Raw genomic sequence first — 9,388 nt, forward strand, 5'->3', positions numbered from 1 at the left:
CACCTGAAATATATTCTGAAGACCTCCAGCAGGTCACTTATACCCTGAGGCTTTTGTGTCAGTGCTGAACATATTGCTCCTGCCAGCACAGGTCTCATCAAGGTGCTGCAGGCAGAGCAAGGCCAGTAGGATCCTGCTACCCAAACTTTTATTGCAGTAATGGGATTACAGTGAGAACTGGTTCAAAGATGAAAGAAAGCGTTCTGTTAAAGCCATTAAAAATAGTTACTTTGCTGTCAGATTATTAATCGTCTGTCATAATATTCTTAGAGGTGATTATAAAAAGTATATTTCTGTGTAGTCAGAACGCCCTTCTGTCAGACGCTGTGGTAAATGAAGATCCAGCAATAGAAACACTGCCTCTGCACAGAAACACTGCCATCTCTCGATGAGCACCAGGCAGACAGCTGCTGACAGCAGCCAGGCATGCACTCACAATGTGGCAAACACCAGGTTAACTGTTTGAAACATTAATGCAATACCTTTTTTTCCAACGTCGCTTTATCTTACCTTTCAGGTAAGTGAACACGTTGTTCTACAAACTCAGGATAATTCATTAAGCCACGCCAACCTGCTTTTCAGACAGAGTTCAGTTGAACCAGATTACTTTTCCTCCAGGCACCCAATTTTGCTCCTTCTTTGCTGTAGCACTGGAGACTTCAGCAGTTACTCCTGGTACCTGCAACACAAAAACAGATTTAGGGCTGGAAAATCACTGAAGGATGCAGCATGAAATACTACAAAGCCAAACACAGCTTTTTCACACAAAAGTTGCATCACAAAGCAGCACATCCTTAACCAGTGTGGATGCTGCTGCACTGTTAACCAATGGGACCTTGTCCTGAGGATCTCTTGCTGCAAAGCTTCACCTCAGCGCCATGGGCAGGGAGCAGGGACTGTGCAGCAGCATAAACCACAGTTTTCAGAGGTAAAACACACATTCCAAGCAATAACTCCAGCACCTCACTGGAAATGAATAATGTCTTTTGTACTTTTCGTGAGCCAGTTAATAGCTTTGTTTCCCCCTGATTAACATCAATACAACCATGGTAAGGGCAAGAGTAGATTTTCTGCTTGGGCTGGTTAATTTTCATGATTATTTTGCAATGCATTTGCATCTGCCACTCAGGCATTTTTGTATTCATTATCCTTCAGTGGCACATAATGAAGGCATAAGTGAGTACTACAAATTTGGGGATTCTAGTTCAGTGGGAACACAAAATGTGCCAATGGAACGAGTGATGTGTTCCAAATTTCAGTTATGATATATGGTAGAAATTTTTAACATATACGTTAAGGAATATTGAAAGATAGGAGTCATTTTAAAAGAGTATGTCCTTGAAATAGAGACTAGGAAAAAAACGCTCATTCACTTCAGGTAAGTCTCCCACTAAACCACACAAAGACCATCTCCCAAAAGAAAATCCAGATAAAAGCCACAGATTCTGATTCAGAAGGCCTGGGTACTTCGATGCAACTCACCAGGCCTTGTCTTTGCTGGAAGCAGCTACCAACAGATGACGGCCAAGTCCTGCTTCCCGCCACAGATTCACAGAGGCTCCAGTTGCCAGGCTCTAGGCCTGAAAAAAATAGAAAGAAAAGAAAAGGGTTAAAATGGTTGGTTTCTCACATATGGAAACATTGTTAGGAGGCAGATTTTGAAGGAAAGTTGACAGCAATACAATACAGGCTGCTGGGGTGTATGGGGCCTTAAAGTACATAAATACATGATGTTTGTCTTTTGTGTTTCCCTGACTTTAGATTTTACCTCTGGAAGCACGCACTGCTTCTTGTTACTTTAAACTGCAATTAACTGTGGAATATGATATTTTTTTATGTCGTCTTTGCTGACCTGTCTTAACCTCCCTAATACTGTGTAATTCTTACCTCCTTCACACACTCCCATTAACTTGACTGGCATCCCCACCCTCCCCTCAGCTCTGCAAACATGCATTTCTCTGCCAGTCCCCTCAGAATCGCCCCAACACTGAGGGGCCCTGTGTGAGGGACTGGCTATGGGGGAGCCAGGGGTTCCCTCACTTAAAAAGAAAGAAAAGACTAATGAGCAGACACAGTGCTCCTACTCCGGGTCTGTGCTATAAGTCAGCCAGTCATTTAACACCAAGTGGAAGACTGCTTACCTTTTCTTCTACCACATCCAATGAAGGAGGACCATGAATTCAGGAACTGAGAAGCAATCTGGAAGGCTGAAGCTGACAAGACGTTGAACCACTTGTTGAACTGCAAAAGAACACTAAGAACTGTGAGAAGAGGGGGACTGGTTCACCGGGAAAGCCTTTGGTTGGTGGGAAGTGGCACAGTGACTTCCAGTGAAGCTGCTCCTGAAAGGAAATTCAGATTAAGAACAACGTGCAGATTTCCTTTTCAATACCAAGTTAGTCAACCCTGGGAGAAATGACACAGGAATGTATTAGGTTATTTCTGTCTTCAAGGCAAGGACAAACACCTTCATGGATTTATGTAAGACAGGTTATCAGGCTCCACAAAGCCCTCGGTGGATGACATTCAGCAGCATGCAGACACAGGAATAATGTCCTCTGCCTGCTTCAGGAACCATGGACTGATACCACAGCACCGCTCCAGGCAGTGCCTGCTGCTCAGATTAAATCCTCCTCCCATCACCTGAGCTCAGCGCACTGGAGCGGGTGAGACAGGGCACCTCCTTACCCCCAGATCCAGCCACGCAATGAGCTGCAAGAATAGGGCAACCGGGAGACGCTCAGAAGTGCACTTGTGATCCCAGCTGAAATGCTCGTGTGGATGTATCTAGAAACAGTTTCAAAGTGGAAATGAATTAGAACTGGTTGAATTTGTCTCTGTGAATAATTTAGCATCTACGTTCTGTATTAATTGTTGAATAATTTATTCACAAATAAATTTTCTCCGTTATTTGACCTCTGCCACAGAGTAAATGACTGCTATTTGGCAAATAAATTACTGTACAATATTTATACGAATACATTAATTCAGAATATATTTGCCTATTACCCCATTACTTCCAAATTCAATTTTCTTAACCCTTCCTCTTGCAGTTTGCACTCACTGCAGACGGCAGCCAGCTTTCATTTAGAAGCTGCTCCTATTGCCTAGTCTGGTTCAATCTAATTACATGTCTCAGGGTACATTCCAAATTATTTCAACCTGTTCTCAGCACTTTCCTTCTGGATGAAGTCTGGAGACCAGCTGCAATAGACACTGTGATGTGCAAGAGAAGATATTAGTGGCTGGCTCAATGTGGGAAGCAGCAATTATGGGAAATAGTTAAACAGATGTGGGTTTTTTTTTGCAAGGCACCTGAGCACACACAAAAATCTCACAGATGTTTGACAGGGACTAAGTACATAATCCTTGGGCTTTTAGGAAATTCATTTTCTGAAATACTCCTTTTATCTAAACACCAGGGCAGCCAATTTTGAACAGTTACAGTCATAGTCTAGGAGGACACTTCCATTCCTGGAAGCGCTCGAGGCCAGGTTGCACAGGGCTTTGAGCAACACAGTCTAGTAGAAGTTGTCCCTGCTGATGGCAGAAGAGGTAGAACTAGAAGAACTTCAATGTTCCCCACAAAACAAACCATTCCGTGACTCTTGCATGCATAGAAATAAAGATCATGCTGCCTTATGGTCATCTTTCCACTTTGGTATTTACGAGAAATGCATTCCTAGCTACAAAAATTTGCTTAGAACATACGTAGTCAACACATACTTGAGAAACTTGTCTGAAAACTACCTTTGCTCTCTCCCCTTAGAAATGAGCAATGAATCTATAAAGAAATCATGCCGGATCAAACTCTGCCTTCAAGGCAGCCAGAGCAACAGAGAAGTAGCAAGGCACTGCTCTGCATGTCCAAATATAATTAAGAAGTGTTAAAAGATCTGGACAATACACAGTTGACAGGATATTTGGTTCACAGATTTAAGGTAAGCATATCAAGGCTGTTTTCTTCTGACCATGCTCCTGTGACTATGAATCCTGCAGCTGTCCTAGACAAGGAAAGAAGTAAAGACAAACTACGTGAGCCCCATGGTTTGAGACCAGTTTGCTGCAATTTGCAGAACCACGCAATGAGGCAACAAAGCTAAGGAGAAGCTCTGCAAGATTTTATCACCTTTGACTGGCCACTTTTTAATGAAAAACATAAAAACTTTACTGCTAAATTTGCTTACCCATGTTGTCATTTAAAGGCAATAATTCTTCAATATTTTCGATCACAATGACAGCTGATATTTTTTTCCTGGGAGAGGTCAGCATCTTGGATATAAATATTTAACAAAACCCATCGCTGTAAACATGAGTGCTGGTAATTTTGAGCTCCTTCTACATTTAACTAAACCAAACGATCGTTGGGCTGGTATTGGCAGACCTGTGATCATCTGCATTCATAAATCAATTGACCGCATGGGAAAAGAAACACAGACAAAATGATTGCCCCTCTTCCATCCTAGAAATATTAGGTGAGGATACTGAAGAGCTCATACATGCTGCTGTAGTCTTCTTGGTCGCCTACTGTTTTCTACCAGAGAAGGAAGCACATGAAAATCCCTGTACTCTGTAATTTAACACCTCAGTCTACACCTCGAGGAAAGTGTATAAAGAGGAGACAGAACACTGTGTACATTTGGGATGATTTCATCTCCACCATCCAGAGAGTAAATGTTGACTGAGACAAGACCTTTATCCTGCAGGGATCACATATATTCTCAGCCTTCCTTGCATCTTTTCCACTCTCTTCCTAAAGAGAGCAATACAAGAGCTTCCTTCCTGGATTTTAAGTTTCTCTTGCCCTGAGTTTGAATAGCAATCTGCTTTCACACCATACTTAAGGTTACTTGGGAATGAAAAGCTCCCCCTGATACATTCTCATTTTTTCCCCCTCTTGTCAAATGTGACCATTTAATTATTTTTGTTTGTTTTTCACTTTGTGGGAACAGAAAAACTCAATCTGGAGAATCTGCTTCTGGAGAAGGTTTCCTAACATACTGCCTACAGCCATCATACAGAAAGAGAATCACAAGGCTGTAAAATGCCACTGTGTCACTGCATTTCATACAAAATGGTTATCTGTTGGTTTTGCTTATTTTTTAAGAGATTTCCCAGCTTGCTAGCAGCTCTGAACATAACCATGAGTCTAAAAACTCAGATGGACATCTCTGATGCCATTCAGTATCACATACCATGGAATGTGCCCTTAGATGACAGATCTTTGTCTTCACACAGTGGGAATCAGGTCTATTTTTCATCTATTCTCTATGCAATTCCACATATTGTTTCTCTATTCTTTATTACCTCCATTTTAATTCATCACATCCATTATTTCCTTCTAAACAATTTAACTTGCTTGAAGATGGAGAGGCAGAAAAGGAGAAGAGGGATTCGCTGCTCTCACCGTTTGCACCTGCTTGCTTTCACCTACAGGACGTTCTTTCTCATGCTTATTCTCTCACGTCTCTTTCAATTATAGGCAGTTTTCTTCAATATGTTATCACTGAGTAGCCTCACAAGGAGGACCTGGCTGTTTTTCTTCCTTGCATTCTTCTCTTCTAAAGATATCATTATTGGTATCCCTTAGGATTTTGGGATGCTCTTCCCTCGAAACAGGTTATCTATTGTCATCAACTTTCTGGATTTCACATTCCCCATAAAGTCTACTTATACTGAATTTAAATACAGTCAAATTTACTGGGAAATTTGCACCACTTTACAGGTCAGAAAGCAGGCGGAACTTACATGAGACACAGAACTTGAGATAATCCACTAAAAAAAGAAAATTCACTGTGAAAGAATTTATTTCTTACCAGTTGCATGTTCTGATTCGCTCATGGCCCTGCCTACAACTGATGCGGTCATATCAATAAAGAGGTAAAATTCCCGGATATCATATGAATAGGAAGCCCTTAACTGAGATCCCTCTCTGGATCTTAAAAAATAGCATTTATAGTTTTTATAAACCAGAAATGACTGCAGAGGGGTAAGCATTTTTTGCCTGGCCGTGACCAATGTAACATCACCTAACAATTCTTCGGTACCCAGAACATATATTGATCTGCTTCTTCACCTGGCACCTGCAAATCCTGGGCTAGGACCTTTGTTTAGTAAATAATCAGAATTACTTGCCATTTTTTTTACTAGCTGGATCCCTTTCAGCTTTAGTTTCTGAAGATCCTGAGGACAAGCAACCACCAGTCTCTCCAACAGTGTTCTCCTATCCTGTGAAGGTCAGGATGCCCTTGGTGCTGACTAGATTGACACAGGAGGCTTCACAGCACTCAGCATCTATTTCTCCTTCCCACATTTGTCTCCGTCCTTCCTTGTTCTCCTATAACTCTATCACCTGGGAAGGTTTTGACAATTCTTTCCTACATGCTCAATCTGATTTAGTTTTCGTATATTTCCCCAGGGACTTGAATTGCTGTTCATGCCCCATTTAGTTTCCTTTAAGAGAGAACACCTCTCAGTGTAAATGTAGTGTCCTTAGCCCCAGGAACATGAAGAGGAGTGTGGAGCAATTTCAAGGCTGCTCAATTTCTTTTACTCTTACTTTGCTCAGTTTCGTACAGCTCTTCAAGGAGGAGCTCTCTCCAGACCTACAGAACTTAGTCAGTGCACCAATTTGATTTCTCATTTCATGCATTCTTTGCATTGTCCATGTGAAAACATACCCCAGTCCCAGCTTTTGTCCCCTTACTCTCAGCAACAAACTGTCACACGCTTCAACCACCAATCACCCCTTGGGAAAAAAGGAAAAGTCATATAATAAGTACCAAAGCAGTAATGCTGGAGTGTTCTCAACTACGGCCAGTCCCTCTCTGCTCCTGGTTGCTCTGCCAACAGCACAAGCCAAGGGGGTGAACCAACTGGGTTGCACCATTTCAGAGAAGTACTTGCTTGTCTGGAGGGCAGCCTTTAGAAATGCAAACGTGTGTAGGAGGATCTACGCTTCAGGCTGGCTCCTCAGAACAGAACAACTTTTAATTAATTTTCTTAAATGCTGCCACAGGCTCCTCTTAAATTGATGAGAAGTGCATTCCACTTTTCTTTACAGAAAGGCATTGCAGATTACACTTAATCTGATTAGGCAGAAAAAAAGAAGGAAGCCTGAGGGCTTTAAATATCCCCTTTTAAACAGAGAACGCTGTTTATATCAATCCATATTAATAAGAGGTAAAGCATAGCTAAACACTCATTTTAAAATATCACATAACTATTTTATTATTGAAGCCTACTCGTTATGAAAGCATCCTACAGTAAAAAAATGAGCTGAGCAAAAACTGTAATTTACTGACTCTGAAAGTGTTAAAGAATTAAAGCAGTAGAGATTTAAGATTATCTACCAAGGAAATGAGTCTTGAGACCTGTATCATAATGTATTTGGTTACAATTTCATTTCTGAGGGAAATTATATCTAAAAAACAAATAAAAATCAAAAATCACATAAATCTTTTCAAATAAGGAAAGAGATACTAAGGAATCGGGATGAGATTATATCTCCTGGCCATTACTTCCATCCAGAGGACTTCATTTTGCAAAGCAGCTGGATAACCTCACCCACATGAGCAATGAAAAGCCAATTGATCACTTAAAATCAGTGGTCCCACTTGACTTAATTGAACCCTGAAAAAGGCCCCTGATGCTAGACTGTGTCACTGAAGGCTGTCCTGGTTATGACAAATCAAGAAACAGAAACCCAGACTCTTCTTTTTTCATTGCCTTCCTACCTGTTTGTTAGCTAATGGATGAAAGCAGAACCGTGAAGACTGTTGTTAATGGGAGAGGGTAGAGCGTGAGCCTGCCTTTAGTTGGGTCCTTGTATGACATTTATCTAATTACTCTGACACAATCTCCTCAATGAGGTAAAGATCAGAAGTGTGAGGAGATGCTGAAGAGAAAGTTAAAAATGGCTAACAGCTACACTAACCATTGAGGCTTAAGAAGAGACAATATGGCCAAGCAATAAATATTGTAGCAAGATACAGTGGAATGGAGGTACAAGGATATAGATGGATACAAGGAAATGGAGTAATTTTACCAATGATTTGCAGGCATCCAAAAGAAGACAAGGAACTTACCTATGTGTAACGCCACGGAGAATGCTTCACTTTTGAAACTGATTGGACAGTGGTATTAAAGTGCATTCGGTCAGCTTTCCTACTTATTCCATCCTGGTGGCCTCCATCATCTGATATTCAGAAAACAAAGTAAAGGTTGTATTTTGTTGCTATTTTGGTTTTTTGTTTTAGTTTTTTTTCTTTCCTACTACCATCTGAGCTACGAGATCAACAGCAATGAGGCATCTGGCATTAGATGGGATAACTGCTGTTGCAAAGAGCAGATAATTTGAACTCAGTTCAACACTCTCACCCCCGTACCCAAGCTGCAAAGTCAACTTAAGCCAAGACAAAGCAACCGTGCTCAGCAGAGTCGACAAGTTCACACCAATCACATGATCAGATCATCTTATAAAGGATAATACCCATAGCTGATAAGATGTCCACATTATTGTATGCTTTTTTATCTTTACTCCATAAGTCAACAGGAAATCAATATACCAAGTATCATAAGCCAGAGTATACCTTCCTGGGAAGATATGGCACCCATTTAGAATCAAGCAGCCTAGGATACAAGTAATTTAACCTGGCCCTGCTCATCTGATGAGCTCTTCTGATGAAAACCCAGAGAAGCAACTCCTCCTTAAAGACAATGCCAGTTATCTTGTCTCACCTTCTAAAAACAGGTCCAACCTCCGATTTCAGTGATGGAGAAAATCAACTAGAGGAACACACAGGGGTGTGCTGGACTCATCATCAGTTTCACATCAGAATGGGAGGACTTTCCCAGATGTCTGTTGTAGCTCACGTGGAAGTCAGGAGCAAACAGTAGATATTAAATGACATTTTTCAGACCACGTTATACATGACATTCAAACAACTGCAGTGACATCTTCTAAATTAACTTCTAATAAAAACTGAAATGAGCAGTCCAGATTTAGAGGATTCATCATGGAATAAACATTAAAGAAGAAAGCGATGCCGTTAGACAGTAGAGTTCTGCTGAAAACACTAGTGCTTGTCATACAGCTAGTTTTAAGATCAAGACATAAAAAAGGTTTGTAAATATCACACTATCACTCATGATTCAAAAATCAACCAGCAGGACGAGAATCAAAACAACAAATCTATGAGCTGTAATCATATCACTAGGCATCCTTTATGTCCCTAATAAAATACTGGAGTTCAGTTCCCGCTGAGAGTAGGGAAAAGCTGCCAGTACTCTGATGTTGCACAGCAAACCAGAAAAACCTTGTCTGCAGATAAAAGAAACATAAACTCTAATGAAGACGTGCTTGAAGAAAAAAAAAAAAAGACAAAAA

The 9,388-nt window shown here is 40.9% G+C and overlaps 1 long non-coding RNA gene across 2 annotated transcripts; it reads right to left on the bottom strand.

The window, feature by feature from the left end:
- Positions 1 to 515: 515 nt before the first annotated feature.
- LOC140255179 (uncharacterized) lies at positions 516 to 8,184 on the bottom strand. 2 transcript variants are annotated; one of them, XR_011904419.1, is made up of 4 exons: positions 8,088 to 8,184; positions 2,142 to 2,241; positions 1,483 to 1,580; positions 516 to 679 (listed from the first exon to the last, which is right to left on the bottom strand). It is a non-coding gene; the product is annotated as an uncharacterized lncRNA (long non-coding RNA). The 2 variants fall into 2 exon arrangements; XR_011904420.1 differs by lacking the exon at positions 8,088 to 8,184 and having other exon boundaries at positions 2,142 to 2,271.
- Between the last annotated feature and the right edge of the window lie 1,204 nt (positions 8,185 to 9,388).

This window comes from Excalfactoria chinensis, chromosome 7 (assembly GCF_039878825.1).
Source record: "Excalfactoria chinensis isolate bCotChi1 chromosome 7, bCotChi1.hap2, whole genome shotgun sequence".
Classification (NCBI taxonomy): Eukaryota; Metazoa; Chordata; class Aves; order Galliformes; family Phasianidae; genus Excalfactoria; species Excalfactoria chinensis.